The 17,572-nt window shown below is 43.9% G+C and overlaps 2 non-coding genes across 2 annotated transcripts; both read right to left on the bottom strand.

The window, feature by feature from the left end:
* Nucleotides 1-11,268: 11,268 nt before the first annotated feature.
* TRNAA-UGC (transfer RNA alanine (anticodon UGC)) lies at nucleotides 11,269-11,340 on the bottom strand. Its single transcript has one exon. It is a non-coding gene; the product is annotated as a tRNA-Ala (tRNA).
* An 887-nt stretch (nucleotides 11,341-12,227) lies between these two features.
* TRNAF-GAA (transfer RNA phenylalanine (anticodon GAA)) lies at nucleotides 12,228-12,301 on the bottom strand. Its single transcript has one exon. It is a non-coding gene; the product is annotated as a tRNA-Phe (tRNA).
* Nucleotides 12,302-17,572: the final 5,271 nt, after the last annotated feature.

The raw sequence follows: 17,572 nt of genomic DNA, 5'->3' as shown, positions 1-17,572 counted from the left end.
AAAATTCAATACAAATAGAGGCAAATTAACTGCATTTCAAAAGAATCACATAACCACATTGAAGCGGAAAGAACTGATCTAAAAAATATGGTTTACACAGATTGTTGTTCTAATTGTAAGATCAAAAAGAACACCAAACAAATCTTAAACTCTATGTATCAGGATTATTTTTTAAAGAGTGAAGGCTGTAGCAATTCTGATATTTTGTGTGAATTTTAGGATTGGGAAACCGAGTGTCTGTGTTGGAACCAGACTCTCACTGTGGGAGAAGAAGGAAGGTAAAGAATAGTCCTGTTGATCCTGATGGGAATTAGAGGCATCAGTATGAAATTGTACATATGAAATTGTAAAATTTCACCACAGATCTATCTGCTCACTGGGCCTAGAAGAAAGGATACCTCAGAAGCAATGAGCACAGATAACTCTGTACCTTGATTTTCAAAAACCGTTACCTACTAAAAGGAACCAGAGATACTAACAGAAAATAACAATTAGTGTCAACTACACTGACTCCAGGACTGTGCCAGGGAAACTACAAGATGAACCTAACATATCTTGCTGTGCGAGAATGTAGGTGCTCAGAAATGATGGGGGTAATTTAAAAGGACACAGAAGCCAGCTTGAAGGGAATCTCACTGGCCAAATCTGACACACTTTGAGCATCAATGATGACAGTAACTGATTATCAATTTTGGGAACTTAAACAAATAAATATGGAAGATGGGATGATTTTCCTTATGGAGGTTTGCCAAATGATGTGAAAGTGAGAACAAAATTTAAAAATCCCCATTTAAACAACACCATCAGAATGATGATAGGTGCAGGCAAAATTTGTGAGTCAATGTTAAAGAATAGGTAAAATTTTGATGAGGATCAGGATATTTATGTAGTCTCAGAGTATTTCCCTTATTAATTACAATGGAAAATGATGATTTTTCAGGGAAGAAACAGTAATTACAAACTTAAAATCAAATGATCAAGCTAACGTCAGTCAGCTCATGCCTCTTGGTGTGAGAGAGGATGATAATGTGATTTCTGTGACATTTCTCCCAATTTCCATAGCCTGATGTAATCTTATCATGACTAGTACAGGTTAAGAAACGTTGAACAAAACCACTGGAAAAACTCTTCAAAAACATGTCGCTGTTGTGAAAGACAAGAACATTAAGAAACTGTTCCAAATTAAAGGGCACTAAAGAGTCAAGACAACCAGATTCATATGTGATTCAGAAATAGATCCTAGCTTGGGAGAGAAATTTCTATGAAAGTTTTTGTTGGTACAATTAGACAATTTTTAATAGACTTTATATTAGACTATATTAACATTTATAAATGTTAAATTTACTGAACTTGATAATTGTACTGTGTTAAGGAATTGACTTTGTTCTTAAGAAATACACATTGAAGTATTTAAGAATTAAAATACATAATGTCTGAAAATCATTATCAAATAACTTAGAGAAATAATCTGTGTCTGATATATATATGTATATACACTATACAATACATACATATGATATGTATTCTAGCATTGTTGATTGGTTATTGAGGAAAATCCGAAATTATTCCAAGATTTGAACCATATACGCTTCTCAGATGGTTCCCACTTCATTTTAAATGTTGCTAGGCAGAGACAAAGATACAAATTTCTCAATTTGTATTAGAACGTAGAAGGTGTTTTATTCTATCTTCCTTGTCACACTCCTTGCTTGTGAGTCAATCAACTAAAGACATCTGAAAGAGAGAATTTCTTTCTCAGAGTCAGGAGGTGATGAGGGGCTGCTGCGATAGGGAAAGAAATGGTGAAGTTGTTCTTTTTTGGAGAAAAGAAGCAAAAAGAGAGAGAAATGGTGAAGTTGTTCTTTTTTGGAGAAAAGAAGCAAAAGAGAGAGAGGAGAAAAGAGAAAGAATGGAAGGAAGGGAAGACGGAAAAGAAACAGTGAAGTTAACAAACAGAACTCTCTTTCCTCTTTATTAGTCTTTAGGAAAGGTAGGGTTGGAAACTATAACATCCCTGGAAACCATTTAAATAGGGCCATCAGTAGGCCAGAAATTTTGATTAATGCCTTGAAAATAAAACCAGAAGTGATTAGATAGACAGGAAACAGCAGAGAAAATGGCTACTCTTTCACTACAGTTAAAACGTCTTAGACATCTGTGAGCTATTTGTCTTCTTCTGAGAGGAGGGACACTTTTTTAGATACTAAAAAAGAATTGTTTGGCACTTCATGGCAGCAAGATATTTGATGTTTACTGACGTTTCCAGACATCCAGGCATGATTTTTATTTAGCTACTTTAAAAGAAGGATGAGTTCGGCCGGGCATGGTGGCTCACACCTGTAATCCCAGCACTTTGGGAGGCCAAGGGGGGCAGATCACAAGGTCAGCAGATCGAGACCATCCTGGCTAACACGGTGAAACCCTGTCTCTACTAAAAATACAAAAAAATTAGCCGGGTTTGGTGGCGGGCATCTGTAGTCCCAGCCACTCAGGAGGCTGAGGTAGGAGAATCGTGTGAACCCGGAAGGCCTGGGCGACACAGCGAGATTCCATCTCAAAAAAAAAAAGGATGAGTTAAAACACACACACACACACACACACACACACAACACACAAAAACATGAGCCAGGCGTGGTGGCTTGCATCTATAGTCCCAGCTACAGCTACTCAGGAGGCTGAGGAGGAGGCAGGAAAACAGCTTGAGGTCAAAAGTTGAAAGCCCCAGTGCTCTATGATTGCCCTGGTGAATAGCCACTGCACTCCAGTCTGGTCAACAAAACAAGATTCCGTCTATTAAAAATAGAAAGAAAATAAAGGAAGACAGAAAAGAAAGGAAGGAGGAAAGAAGGAAGGAGCGAGAGAGAGAAAGGAAGGAAAGAGAGAGGAGGCAAAAGGAAAGAAGGAATGGAGGGAGGGAGAGATTGACAGAATAGATTAGAAAACGTAATCCAACTATACACCGTCTAAAAGAAACGCATTTCAAATATAATTATACAAGCAGTCTGAAGTTCAGGGGATAAAAATATATTACATGCAAACGTTAATCAAAAGACAGCAAAAGTGACTATATTAATATAAACTTCAGAACAAAGAAAATTCACCAAGAAGGCATAACAATCCTAAATATGTATACACCAAACAGCAGAGCTGCAACATACGTAACGAAAAAAAAAAAAAAGGACCGGGCGTGGCGGCTCACGCCTGTAATCCCAGCACTTTGGGAGGCCGAGGCGGACGGATCACAAGGTCTGGAGATCGAGACAATCCTGACCAATATGGTGAAACCCCATTTCTACTAAAAATGCAAAAATAAAATAAAATAAAATAAAATAAAATAAAATACAATAAAATAAAATAAAATAAAATAAAATAAAGCTGGGCGTGGTGGTGCGCGCCTGTAGTCCCAGCTACTCGGGAGGCTGAGGCAGGAGAATCACTTGAACCTGGGAGGCGGAGGTTGCAGTGAGCGAGATCGTGTCACTGCACTCCAGCCTGGGCAACAAAGTGAGACTCCGTCTCAAAAAAAACAAAAACAAAAACAAAAAAAGCAAAACAGGCAGGGCGCAGTGGCTCAGGCCTGTAATCTCAGCATTTTGGGAGGCCGAGGTGGGCAGATCACCTGAGGCCAGGAGTTGGAAACCAGCCTAGCCAACATGGTGACACCGTCTATACCAAAAATACAAACATTAGCCGGGCATGGTGGCGCGGTGGTGTGCGCCTGCAGTCCCAGCTACTAGGGAGGCTGAGGCTCGAGAACTGCTTGAACCTGGGAGGTGGAGGTTGCAGTGAGCTGAGGTGGTGCCACTACACTCCAGCCTGGGTGACAGAGCGAGACTCTGACTCATAAATAAATAAATAAACGTAATACATAAATAAATATTTTTTTAAAAGAGAAAAAAATGATAGAACTAAAAGAATCGACAAATTCAGTTACATTGGAGACTTCACTTCCTTCATAATAAAAGAACAAATAAACTGAAAATCTGCAAGGATATTGAAGAACCCCAAATCATCTTCAGCCAGCAGAATTCAGCCACCATGTATAGAACAGTCCACACAAGAAAAGCAGAACACACATTCATTTCAAATTCATACAGAACATAGATCAAGATAGAACATATCTTGGGCCTCAACAAATTTAAAAGAAGTGACTGATATGGTATGATCCCTAACCACAATGAAATCAAACTAAAAATCAGTCACAGAAAGACAACAAAAATATCCAAACACTTGGAAAATGAAAAACACACTACTAAACAGTCCATAGGACAAACAGAAAGCCTTAGAAGAGATCAAAAAATAAATTAACCTGAATAAAAATGAAAACACAACGTATCAAAATGTCCAAGACAACTTAAAGGAGCTCTGAGAGAGAAATTTACAGCACTACTTGCATACATTAGAAAAGAAAAAGTCAGCGCGGTTGCTCACACCTGTAATCCCAGCACTTTGGGAGGCCGAGGCGTGTGGATTAGGAGGTCAGGAGTTGGAGACTAACCTGGCCAAAAAAAAAAGAGAAAAGAAAAAAGTATCAAATCAGTCCTTTAAGCTCTTACTTGAAGAACTCAGGTGGGGAAAAGGGCAAAGTAACCCAAAGCAAATAGGAGAAAGCAAATGAGCAGAAATAAATGGAACTGAACACACACAAAAAATGGAAAAACAAGCAACGAGTTAGTTCCTTTAAAAGATCAATAAAAGAAGTCCTCTCGGAGGACTGAGAATTTTTAAGAAGAGAGATGACACAAATTACAATATCAAGAATAAAAAGAGGAGTATATCACTACAGACTCTGCTGACATCAAAAGGGTAAAGGAATACTATGAACAACACTTTACACACAAATTTGAAAACTTAGATGAGATGGACTAATTCCTTGAAAATCACTAACTACCACAACTCCCTCAATATGAAATATATTTTTCTATAACCTTGTAACTACTAAGGGAATTAAATTTGTGATATAAAAACTTAAAAAAAAAACCAGACACTTCAGTTTCAAGAAAGTTTCACTGTATAATTCACCCCCCCAACCCCACCCCCCAGAAGGTGTCTTGCTGTGTCGCCCAGGCTGGAGTGCAGTGGTGCAATCTCGGCTCACGGCTCACTGCAACCTCCACCTCCTGAGTTCAAGCGATTGTCCTGCCTCAGCCTCCCAAGTAGCTGGGATTAGAGGCACGTGCCACCACGCCCAGCTAATTTTTGTATTTTTAGTAGAGACAGGGTTTCACCTTGTCGGCCAGGCAGGTTTCCAACTCCTGGCCTCAGGTGATCCACCCGCCTTGGCCTCTCAAAGTGCTGGGATTGCAGGCATGAGCCACCGCGCCCGGCCAATGTAGGCATATTTTAAAAGAATACATGACAGGCCGGGCACGGTGGCTCATGCCTGTAATCCCAGCACTTTGGGAGGCTGAGGCGGGCGGATCACGAAGTCAGAATATGGAGACCATCCTGCCTAGCACGGTGAAATTCCGTCTCTACTAAAAATACAAAAACTTAGCCGGGCGTAGTGCCGGGCGCCTGTAGTCCCAGCTACTAGGGAGGCTGAGGCAGGAGAATGGCCTGAACTCAGGAGGTGGAGCTTGCAGTGAGCCGAGATCGCCCCACTGCACTCCAGCCTGGGTGACAGAGCCAGACTCCGTCTTAAAAAAAAAAAGAAAAGAAAAGAAAAGGATACATGACCTGGGGATATTTTGAGTATTGATGTTAATTAATTTTTAAAGAACATCCAGGCATGGTGGCTCAGGCCTCTAATCCCAACACTGTGGGAGGCTGAGGCAGGCTGATAGCTTGAGCCCAGGAGTTTGAGACCAGTTTGGGCAACATGGCAAAATCCAGTGCCTACAAAAAATACAAAAATCAGCTGGGTATGGGGGCACGGCCTGTAGTCCCAGCTACTGGGGAGGCTAAAGGGAGACTCCCTTGAACATAGAGGCAGAGGCTGAAGTAGGCCGAGATCGCGCCACTGCACTCCACCCTGGGTGACAGAGTGAAACCCTGTTTCAAAATAAAAATAAAATCAATGAATAATATAATAATAATAATAATAATAATATTTCAATCCATTGGATAAAAAAAGATTGAGTCATTACTAGTAGTAAATAAATTACTGAAGAGGAAAGCGGGGGTACAGGGGACATGTTACTGCACCACGGTATACCAACTAATAAATGTGGAAGAAATGATAAATTTAAAATATCATGATACCAATACAGTAATGATCGATTAAGGCAAAATTCATCCATCAACCCATAAAATTATAAGTAAAACTTTGATGAAAATGGAATATTTGCATGTCCTCAAATATTTCCTTACAGATTACATACTAGTTACATGGGGAGGAAATTATGACTTTACATTTAGTTAACATCACCAAAACGGGGGAAAAAATCCTTATGCAATGTACTAAAAACACAACATATCTTATGTTATATTCTCGCCAAATGTACATGACCTGAATCTAATCCTGAGGAAACATCAGAAAACTCAAACTAAAGAACATTCTACTGACAACTGGCTTGAATTCTTCAAAATCAATGTGATAAAATACAAAAGAAAGGTTGGGAAACCACTTCAGATCAAAGGATACTAAAGAAACAAGAAGGCCGGGCGCGGTGGCTCAAGCCTGTAATCCCAGCACTTTGGGAGGCTGAGGCGGGCGGATCACAAGGTCAGGAGATCGAGACCATCCTGGCTAACACGGTGACACCCCGTCTCTACTAAAAAATACAAAAAACTAGCCGGGCGAGGTGGCGGGCGCCTGTAGTCCCAGCTACTCGGGAGGCTGAGGCAAGAGAATGGCTTGAACCCGGGAGGCGGAGCTTGCAGTGAGCTGAGATCTGGCCACTGCACTCCAGCTTGGGCGACAGAATGAGACTCCGTCTCAAAAAAAAAAAAGAAAAGAAAAAAGAAAAGAAACAAGAAAAGATATGATATGTTGGAATTCATGGTGAAATTTAGATATAGAGTGTATATTAAATAATAGTTTTGTATTAATGTTTAATTTTCTGAGTTTGAAAATTAACTGTGGTTTACAAGAGAACGTTCTTTTTCGTAGGAAGTACACATTGAATTACCAGAGATAAAAATACATGATATACGCAAACTATAAAAAACCGATCGGGAAAAATAATGTGTGTGTGTGTTCATATTTGTAGAGACAGATAAAGAAAGAAGAATCAATGTAAAGTATTTGAAATTGCTAAATCTGTGTAACGAGTGTATGGTAGTTCTTTGTATTACTTTTACAACTTTTCTGTAGGCTTGAAATACTTTCAAACTAAAACTTTTTTTTAACTTCTCACTTCTTACATATTCTTTTCCTTCTGCCTTCAAGGGCTGTCACACGGAGAGTAAAGTAGGTGGATACAAAAACAGAAGGGTCAGTACCGCCTGGGGGGATTTAGGTCCAGGTGAGGAGGTGAGAAAGTGGAAATCCCAGCTCTTAGAAATGAAAACCCAGGAGCGTGGGTCGCTGACCGTCCTTACCCTCGCCAGCCCCTGGGCCGGCACCGTGGCTGAAACTCAGCATGGATTTCATCTTGGGGACACTGTGGCTCCAGTTCTGACACTCAAGAAACCACGGAAGGAGAGGAGAACGAGGACCGCCTGCGAAAAGAGCGCGAGGAGGGAAGCAGGGACGCGTTGGGGTGCGCACCTGCGGCGGCGGCGGCAAAGGCGGAGGCGGAGCGAAGAGGACGAGCGCCTGAGGCTGCCAGAGGATCTGGGCAGCCCGGGTGCCCATCTCCACTGCGTTTCCTCGGTGTCCGCGATAAGCGAGAGGGCTCATTCCCAGTAGGAGAAGTGAACTGAAAACACTTTCCCGCAAGATCTCTCTCGTTTTGCTTAAGGTAGTCGCGGCGTTGAGAATGCCTCGTAGCTCCTTTACTGGCTCGGACACTGGGGATCACGGGTACTCTTGAGTTTTCGTACAGGCGGGTGGTACTGGTGGCTTCCGAGGAAACGACAGAGAAGCCGGCTATTTCCAATCCCTACTGTTCGCGAGGGAGAGAGTGTTGAACCAGGAAGAGACCCTCCTGCTTAAGCCCCTTTGTTATAGGTAGGAGAGTGTGTTCTGTTTTCGTATGTGTGAGAGAGAGAGAGAGAGAGAGAGAGAGAGAGAGAGAGAATAGCTTCTTGGGCTTGGAATATATCGTGAAAAACAAGAAATGTCAGGGAGCCTCAGTATATTTTAAACTTAAATTGGTTTTCAGAAGCACTTCTACCTTGTTCCTAAGGAATTCAGGGTGTCCAGATTTCAACCTACCTAGCAGTGCGAAGCTCTATGAATCGAATAACCTAGGCTTTCTTCCACATCAGCAAGCCTCTGAAATTTAGGTTTCTTCCTGGAGAATATCACCCACACTTTGGCAGTGGGTTCCTACATTGCCTACACCCAACTCTTGGAAGCAAGAAGAGTGGGGAAAGCCAAGGTCACCGCACAAAAGAGTATCCCTACACGAGATAAGTGGAAATAAAGCGCTGGCTTAGGTGTGGAAAGGAAGAGACAAATGTGAAAACGCAGAAGGTGAACAGACAGAGAACATCTTCCAAGGAGGAAGAGGAACAGTCTGCTAACAACAAGGAATTCTCTACTTAATGCTGCGAAGATATTTTAATTACATTTTGTGCATTAGACTGAGCTTTTTTGTTTGTTTTTGTTTTTTGTTTTTGATGGAGTCTCGTGTGTGCAGTGGCGCGATCTCGGCTCACTGTAATCTCCGCTTCCCGGGTTCAAAGGATTCTCCTGCTTCAGCTTCCCCGTAGCTGGAACTACAGGCGCAGCCACCATGTCAAGCTAATTTTTTATTCTCCTGCCTCAGCCTCCCTGTCCACCACGCCCAGCTAATTTTTGTATTTTTCGTAGAGACGGGTTTCACCATGTTGGCCAGGATGGTCTTAATCTCTTGACTTCGTGATTCACCCGACTTGGCCTCCCAAAGTGCTGGGACTACAGGCGTGAGCCACCACCCTCAGCCACATAGACTGGGTTTTAACAACTTGATCTTAGATCAGAACATTGGCAGAATTGGTGGGAGCTGGAGAGACAGGAGGGTGAATCCCAACCCTGAGGATGGAGAAAGCGTGATTAGTGTCTTCCTTAGAGCTTAGAAACTTCCAAGCCCGGGTTTCAAATTGAAAGGCCAAAAGAGCTCGAGAGGGCTCCAGGCATGTTGGCTGGAAATAGTCTTCTGGCTCTAAAGAACCCCTGTGAGTTCTTCTACAGGAAAATCAAAGGCTCTTATGTGTGATCGCCAGTCATCTAAAGTATCGAAGGTCTCAAAGAGACAACAAATTCACTCTCATCCCTGATATAAGGCAAATATAAACCTCACTGGCTTTCCTATGTGGTCTGAGTTTTTTATTGGAAATAGGCAGGGAACCCCAGGAGCAACTCTTTCTCCTTAGCAAACATCTGGCCCTGGGACCTCCTTCTGAAACTCCTAGAGCAGTGCTTCTCAAACTTTAGCATCAGAGTCACTTGAGGGCTTATCCAACAAGGGCAGCTGGGCCCCACTCTTATCAATTCTGATTCTGTAGATCTGAGGTTGGGCCTGGAATTTGGCATTCCACTGGTAGCACCCTAATCCCTCACCCCTTGCTCTCCTGTGCAGCATCCTTTGTGGCAAATATGACACTGTTTCCTTAAAGTGCCTCGAGAGAACCAGTAGATAGCAGGGGGGAAAAGCAAGAAATGAAAAGAAAATATATGGCATGTCTTCATTACCTCTCCAGAAAATGCATCTTAAAACAAACATATGATTGGCCTGGGGGCACACAGCCAATCCTCAGCTAAGCAGGTTTCACAAGACAGTATCCCTCCTGGAAGCTGGTTATGGATATTTTCACCAGATAAAAGAATCAAGAAGTAAGGACATCCCAGCCTGATAGAGTGTTAGACTGGTGGATGGTGACAAACATCATACTCTGTTGCCTCTCAAAGATGCTTTGATTCAACAGCAAACCTATACACAGAGGACAGCAATTTTGAAACATATAGCATTGGAAACCTCTAAAAGGTATCATCAGTGGATAGAATTCCTGGGAGTTCCCTGGTCATACAATGCAGATGTGATGGGATTGATGAGAAAGAACAAAAAAAATTTTGTTTTGTTTTGTTTTTACCTGAGGAAGTGCTCAACACATCTGCAATCCACTCACCTTTTACTCTGCGTCTATTTTCCACTGTTACAGGAAAACTTTTCCTACTTTTTCATATGAGTCCTCCGTTGGCCGTTAACAGAGGTTTCCAGGCAATGTTTTATTTTAACGAGGAAATGGAACGGCTGAAGAAATACAGGAAAATGAATCAATTGTATGGAATATCAGTACGGAACGTTGATCCATATTGGTTTCTGCTCCTCGCATGTGGAACGCCTCTAATTCCCCGACAGTCTTCGTTCGGCCATCCAGCATCCTTCCACTCCCATCTCAAGCTGCTGGAGAGCCACAGCAGTCCTTGTCTCTGTATGGGATCACACTTGTGGCTGTGCTCTCTGCGCAGGTTGACAGGGAGAGACTGTAGGAGAAATCAGTGGATAGATGCTTTCGCTCTGTTCTTTGGCCCAGAAAGCAAAACTAATGTAAAAAAAAGATGATGCTGGGAGCGGTGGCTCACGCCTGTAATCCTAGCATTTTGGAAAACTGTGGCGGGTGGATCATCTGAGGTCTGGAGTTCGAGACCAGTGTGGCCAACATGGTGTAACCCCGTCTCTACTAAAAATACAAAAATTACCCAGGCATGATGGCACGCGCCTGTAATCCCAGCTGCTGAGGCAGCAGAATCGCTCGAACCCGGGAGGCAGAGGTTGCAGTGAGCGGAGATCGCACCACTGCACTGCAGCCTGGGCTACAGAGAGAGACTCCGTTTCAAAAAAAAAAAAAAAAAAGGCCGCGGGGCGTTTTTCTCCCTTCTTCTTCTTTGTCTTTCCTTCTCTTTAATCATAGTACAAAATGAGAGCGAATGTGAACCGCCCGTGGATGTGCACGCTTTTGTTTGGGTTCAAGAGACCCTATTGGGATCCCATTCTTTCTTCCTCATTTCGTTTTCACCTTCCTTCGGCCGTCGCAATCGCCTTCCGTGATGTCGAAGCTCACAGCATAGAGATTGGTTATAAATGAAGGAACCCATTGGGTTACGTCTTTACTCTCTACATGTGCAGAAATAGGATAGAAAAAGGTGCGGAGGCAAAAGTCTATGTTGCTTGAGAATTCGGAGTCTAATGTTGCTTGAGAATTAGGTTTGAGCACTGCCATAGCAAAACCAATGTTTGGAGGTGCTGGGGATCGAACCCGGGGCCTCATACATGCAAAGCATGCGCTCTACCACTGAGCTACACCCCCTTCCTGAAATGCCTTCTTGTAATATTTTTCAGGAGGTAGCTTTCTTTTTCTGAGTATTATGGAGCGTCTGCAGCTGCTGTGAGTAGAAGATCCTCGGTACTAACAGGGGATATAAATTATTTAGAATACTGTATACGACATGAAATGGAAGGCGCCTGTAATCCCAGCTACTGAGGCAGGAGAATCCTTGAACCCGGGAGGCGGAGGTTGCAGTGAGCCGAGAATGGGCCACGGCACTCCAGCCTGGGCGTCGGAGGAAAACTCAAAAAAAAAAAAAAAAAAAAAAGAAAAGAAAACAAAAAAATCACTTCCTAGGTTTAAGACTTTAAATAATTTATTTAATGTCAGTGCTTCATGGAAGACTTCAGAGGAATATGAAACCAAAGGAGAGAGTGATGCATATATGCATGCATATATATGTATATACATACACATATGTGTGTGTATGTGTGTATTACCTTTATCGGATTTTCAACATCAAAAAATTGGAGTTCTATACACCCTTCTGGGATTGGCATGCAAGTGTTGTATAAGGGTTGTATTAGCCGGGCGCTGTGGCTAACGCCTGTAATCCCAGCCCTTTGGGAGGCCAAGGCTGGGGGATCACCTGAGGTCGGGAGTTTGAGACCAGCCTGACCAACATGGAGAAAGTCCGTCTGTACTAAAAATACAAAATTAGCCAGGTGTGGTGGTGCCTGCCTGTAATCCCAGCTACTCGGGAGGCTGAGGCAGGAGAATAGCTTGAACCCAGGAGGCAGAGGTGGCAGTGAACTGAGTTTGCTCCATTGCATTCCATCCTGGGCAACAAGAGTGAAACTCCGAGAAAAAAAATAAATAAATAAAAATAAGGGTTCCATTAGGCAAAACTAAAACTGAAAAAAGAAGCCTGCCAAAACCCGGGATTGAACCAGGGAACTTTAGATCTTCAGTCTAACGCTCTCGCAAACTGAGCTATTTCGGCTGCTCTGAGCCTACTCTTTTAGCTCTTTCTTCAAAGTATAAAAACTGTCATTTGTAGGGTCAGTATATCTTCCAGTTCTGTTGTCTTCAATATCCCCTGTCATTCACTCACCCCTTCACCCCCAAAATATAGATTCTGCTCCAATTTATGTCTGAAAATAGGACCCAATTTTAAGGACAATGAATGGGTTATCAAAAGCCGGGGAAAGAAAAGGCAAAGGTGAAGAATAGAGCAAAGCAATGAGGAGAGAACCATTTCTCTTACTGTCTCCTGTCTCTGAAGAGGAGGAGGAAGAAAAAGTTGAAAAACAACAGGAATAAAGTCAGTGGCAAGACCCGCCAGTGCCACTGATGACCAGGCCTGAGGTTAAAAGATTAATCCCCTACTCTAACCACATGTGCTCTCAATCTATCACGACCCTTTCACATAGAACCCCTTGGAGTTGTAAGCCCTTAAAAGAGCCAGGAACTCTGTCTTCAGGGAGCTCGGCTCTTAAGACGAGTCTGCCAACGCTCCCGGCGGAATAAAAACCTCTTCCTTCTTTAATCCGGTGTCTGAGGAGTTTTGTCTCTGACTCATCCTGCTACATTTGTTGGTTCACTGACCAGGAATCCAGGTGATTAACACGCGGTCGAGGCAGCCCTTTAGGCCACTTAGGCCTGCCCTGTGGAACATCCCTGCAGGGTACTCTGGCCAGCTTGAGCGACGGGGATCCTGAGAGCGCTCCTGGGTAGGCAATTGCCCCGGTGGAATGCCTCCTCAGAGCAGTGCACAGCAGGCCCCATAGAGGATCAACAAGTGGTTGAACATGGGGAAGGAACTGGCCCTTTAAGTCTGGACATCTGAAACGTGGTATGACTAGTCTTTGGAACTTGCCCACTCCATTTGAGTGGATCACCAGATCACCCACGGCTTGCCTGAGCCGGCACTTTGGCTTTGACTTGACTTGAATTGCTTGATACTTTGGATTTGGTTTTGACTTGGCTTGGATTTCTGGATACTCTGATTTTGGTTTTGATTCTGGTTTGGTGTAAACTAAAAGAGTGTGTGTGTGTGACCTTTTTACGCGTTCTTTGTTCTGTGGTGTGCGTGTGGTGTGAGTGTGTTGTTTTGTCTCATGGAAACATGGGTCAGACACAAAGCCTACTCCGCTAGGAACTATGTTGCAAAATTTCAAGGAAGGGTTTAGTGGAGACTATGGGGTTACTATGACACCAGGAAAACTTAGAACTTCGTGTGAAATCGATTGGCCAACATTAGAAGTGGGTTGGCCATCAGAAGGAAGTTTGGACAGGTCCCTTTGTTTCTAAAGTATGGCACAAGGTAACTGGTAAGGCAGGATACTCAGACCAGTTCCCATACATAGATACTTGGTTACAGCTGGTGCTAGACCCCGCCACGGTGGCTAAGAGGGCAGGCAGCAGCTGTCCTAGTAGCAAAGGGACAGATAGCCAAGAAAGGATCCCACTCCACCTGCCAAGGGAAATCAACTCCTGAAGCTTTGTTCGACCCAACATCAGAAGATCCATTGCAGGAGATGGCGCCAGTGATCCCAGTGATGCCCTCCCCTTACTAGGGAGAGAAGCTCCCCACTCTTGAGCCCACAGTGCTTGACCCTCCACAAGACATACATATCCCTAGGCCACCCAGAGTAGGCAAGAGAGGAGGTGAAGACTTGGCAGAAACCCCTCCCTTGGCAGCTCGTTTACTACCCAAAACTGGGATACAAATGCCTCTGAAAGAGCAGCGGTATACTGGGCTAGATGAGGATGGTCACATGGTGGAGAGGCATGTTTTTGTGTACCAGCCCTTCACCTCTGCTGACCTTCTCAACTGGTACCCTGTCCTATACTGAAAAGTCACAAGCTTTAATTGATTTGCTCCAAACTATTATCCAGACCCACAACCCCACCTGGGCTGATTGCTACCAGTTGATCATGCTCCTCTTTAACACAGATGAAAGGCGGAGAGTGCTCCAAGCAGCAACTAAGTGGCTGATTAACAAAACCCCCAAGAGTATGTAAAGACCTAGTTACCAGGAACCAACTGACCCCAGTGGGACCCAAATGAAAGAGAGGATGTGGAAAGGCTAAACTGATACAGGGAAGCTCTCTTGGAAGGATTAAAGAGGGGAGCCCAGAAGGCCACAAACGTTAACAAAGTCTCTGAGGTCATTCAGGGAACAGAAGAAAATCCAGCACAATTCTACCAGAGACTGTGTGAGGCCCATCGTTTGATCCCGATAGCCCTGAAAATCAGCACATGATTAACATGGCTTTAGTTAGTCAAAGCGCAGAAGACATTAGAGAAAAACTGCAGAAATAGGCTGGGTTTGCAGGGATGAATACATCACAGTTATTAGAAATAGCTAACCAGGTGTTAGTAAACAGGGATGCAGTAAGCCGTAAGGAAAACTGCAAAGAGGATGAATGTCAGGCCCCGCGAAACACTGACCTGTTAGCTACAGCAATCAGAGGGGTCCCCTCAAAGAGGCCAGGGAAGGGGGGGCCTGGGAAAGAAACTCAGCCTGGCTGTCAGAGTTTGCAGCATAACTGGTGTGCTTATTGTAAAGAAATAGGACATTGGAAGAACAAATGCCCTCAGCTAAAAGGAAAACAAGGTGACTCAGAGCAGGAGGCCCCAGACAAGGAGGAAGGGGCCCTGCTCAACCTGGCAGAAGGGTTATTGGACTGAGGGGGACCGGGCTCAAGTGCCCCCAAAAAGCCTATGGTCAGAATGAGAGTCAAGGGTAAAGACGTTGATTTTCTTGTTGATACCAGTGCTGAACATTTGGTAGTAACTGCCCCATTCACCCCGTTATCCAAAAAGACTATTGACAATCGGAGCCACAGGGGTTTCAGCAAAGCAAGCTTGCTGCTTGCACCAGACTTGTACTGTAGGAGGACATAAAGTGATTCATCAGTTTTTGTACATGCCTGACTGTCCCTTGCTCTTGTTGGGAAGGGACTTGCTTAACAAGCTGAGAGCCACCATCTCTTTTACAGAACACGGCTATTTGTTGCTAAAGTTACCCGGAACAGGAGTCATTATGACCCTTGCGGTCCCCCGAGAGGAGGAATGGAGACTTTTCTTAGCTGAGCCAGGCCAAGATATAAGACCAGCTCTAGCTAAGCGGTGGCCAAAAATGTGGTCACAAGACAACCCTCCAGGGTTGGCAGTCAACCAAGTCCCTGTACTTATGGAAGTTAAGCCTGGGGCCCAGCCAGTTAGGCAAAAATAGTACCCGGTCCCAAGAGAAGCTCTTGAAGTTATCCAGGTCCATCTCGATTCACAGAGATGCCAAAGTGTGGAGGTAACAAGTATTTACTAGTTCTTGTGTGTACCTACTCTGGGTGTGTGGAGGCTTATCCAACACGAACTGAGAAAGCTCATGAAATAACCCATGTGCTTCTTTGAGATCTTATTCCTAAATTTGGACTCCCCTTATGGATCGGCTCAGATAACGGGCCAGCATTTGTGGTTGACTTGGTACAGAAGACGGCAAAGGTATTGGGGATCACATGGAAACTGCATGCCACCTACTGGCCTCAAAGTTCCAGAAAGGTGGAACGGATGAATCGGACTATCAAAAATAGTTTAGGGAAAGTGTGTCAGGAAACAAGATTAAAATGGATACAGGCTCTCCCTATGGTATTATTTAAAATTAGACGTACCCTTTCTAAAAGAACACGATATTCCCCTTATGAAATATTATATCATAGGCCCCCTCCCATATTGTGGGAACTTCTAGGCACTCCCTGAGAGTTAAGTGAAGTTGAGTTACAGCGACAGCTACAGGCTTTAGGAAAAATTACACACACAATCTCAGCCTGGGTAAATGAGAGACACCCTGTTAGCTTTTTCTCCCCAGTTCACCCTTTCTCCCCAGGTAATCGAGTGTGGATCAAGGACTGGAACATAGCCTCTTTGTGCCCACAGTGGAAAGGACCCCAGACTGTCGTCCTGACCACTCCCACTGCTGTGAAGGTAGAGGGAATCCCAGCCTGGATCCACCACAGCTGTGTAAAACCTGCAGCACCTGAAACCTGGGAGGCAAGACCAAAGCTGGACAACCATTGCAGAGTGACTCTGAAGTAGATGATAAGCCCTGCTCCAGTCACACCCGGAAGCTGACTGGTCCACGCATGGCCGAAGCGTAAGGAAGTTCATCATGGGATTCATTTTTCTTAAATTTTGGACTTGTACAGTAAGGACGTCAACTGACCTTCCTCAGACTGAGATAGGGCAAAAAGTTGAAACAGTCTTTTTGTTTAAAAGGGACTTGTGTGTATAATGCCACCCAGTGCAAGGTATGCAGCCCAGGAAGTGACCAGACTGATGTGTGCTATAACCCGTTAGAACTACTTGATCCCCATTGGAAAACAGGAAAGTATGTAACTCTAGAAGTCAATGGAACTGGACTGGCAGGAAGACCTGGGTAGTGAAGATGAGAGTGGGAACTCCCACTAGTGAGTGAGGTTCTCAAAGGGGGGAATGAGGAGCGAAACCATTTCTCTTACTGTCTCCTGTCTCTGAAGAGGAGAAGGAAGGAAAAGTTGAAAAACAACAGGAATTAAGTTAGTGGCAAGACCAGCCAGTGCCACTGATGACCAGGCCTGAGGTTAAAAGATTAACCCCCTACTCTTTCCACATGTGCTTTCAATCTATCACGACCCTTTCATGTGGAACCCTTGGAGTTGTAAGCCCTAAAAGGGCCAGAAACTCTGTCTTCAGGGAGCTCGGCTCTTAAGAGCATCTGCCGATGCTCCCGGCCAAATAAAAACCTCTTCTTTCTTTAATCCGGTGTCTGAGGAGTTTTGTCTGTGGCTCATCCTGCTACAGCAAGAACATGTTCCCCAACATGGTCACTACTCAGAATACCAAGGGAATTCAACAGAAAAATTCCTAGGCTTTTCAAAACCTTTTCTCTTCTCTGGGCTCTTGTTTTTCTGTCTTACTCTTCAACGATATGGCAAAAAGGAACAAAGGATTATTGGGCATGTTAATGTGATGGTGGGTTTATAGCTTCCGACTAAAGAAATCCTGAGGAAGACAATTCATTTTTGCTATTCCCTTCCTGTCACTCATCTCGGGCTGACACATCCACCTTAGGTGGTACAGAGACCCAGGGAGTGGAAATGGAAAGTATAATATGTTTATTTTAGTGTGACCACACAAAACATGTTTTTAAAAGGAGAAAAGTACAGAATGGCAAGAATTGTGACAAACAGATGAATATGTATGCTTTTGAATCCTGTGCAAGGCAAGGAC

The sequence above is a fragment of the Rhinopithecus bieti genome, unplaced genomic scaffold, assembly GCF_001698545.2.
Source record: "Rhinopithecus bieti isolate Rb0 unplaced genomic scaffold, ASM169854v2 scaffold_18466, whole genome shotgun sequence".
NCBI lineage: Eukaryota > Metazoa > Chordata > Mammalia > Primates > Cercopithecidae > Rhinopithecus > Rhinopithecus bieti.
The sequence above is the reverse complement of the archived record's forward strand: the minus strand, read 5'-3'. Positions and strand labels throughout refer to the sequence as shown.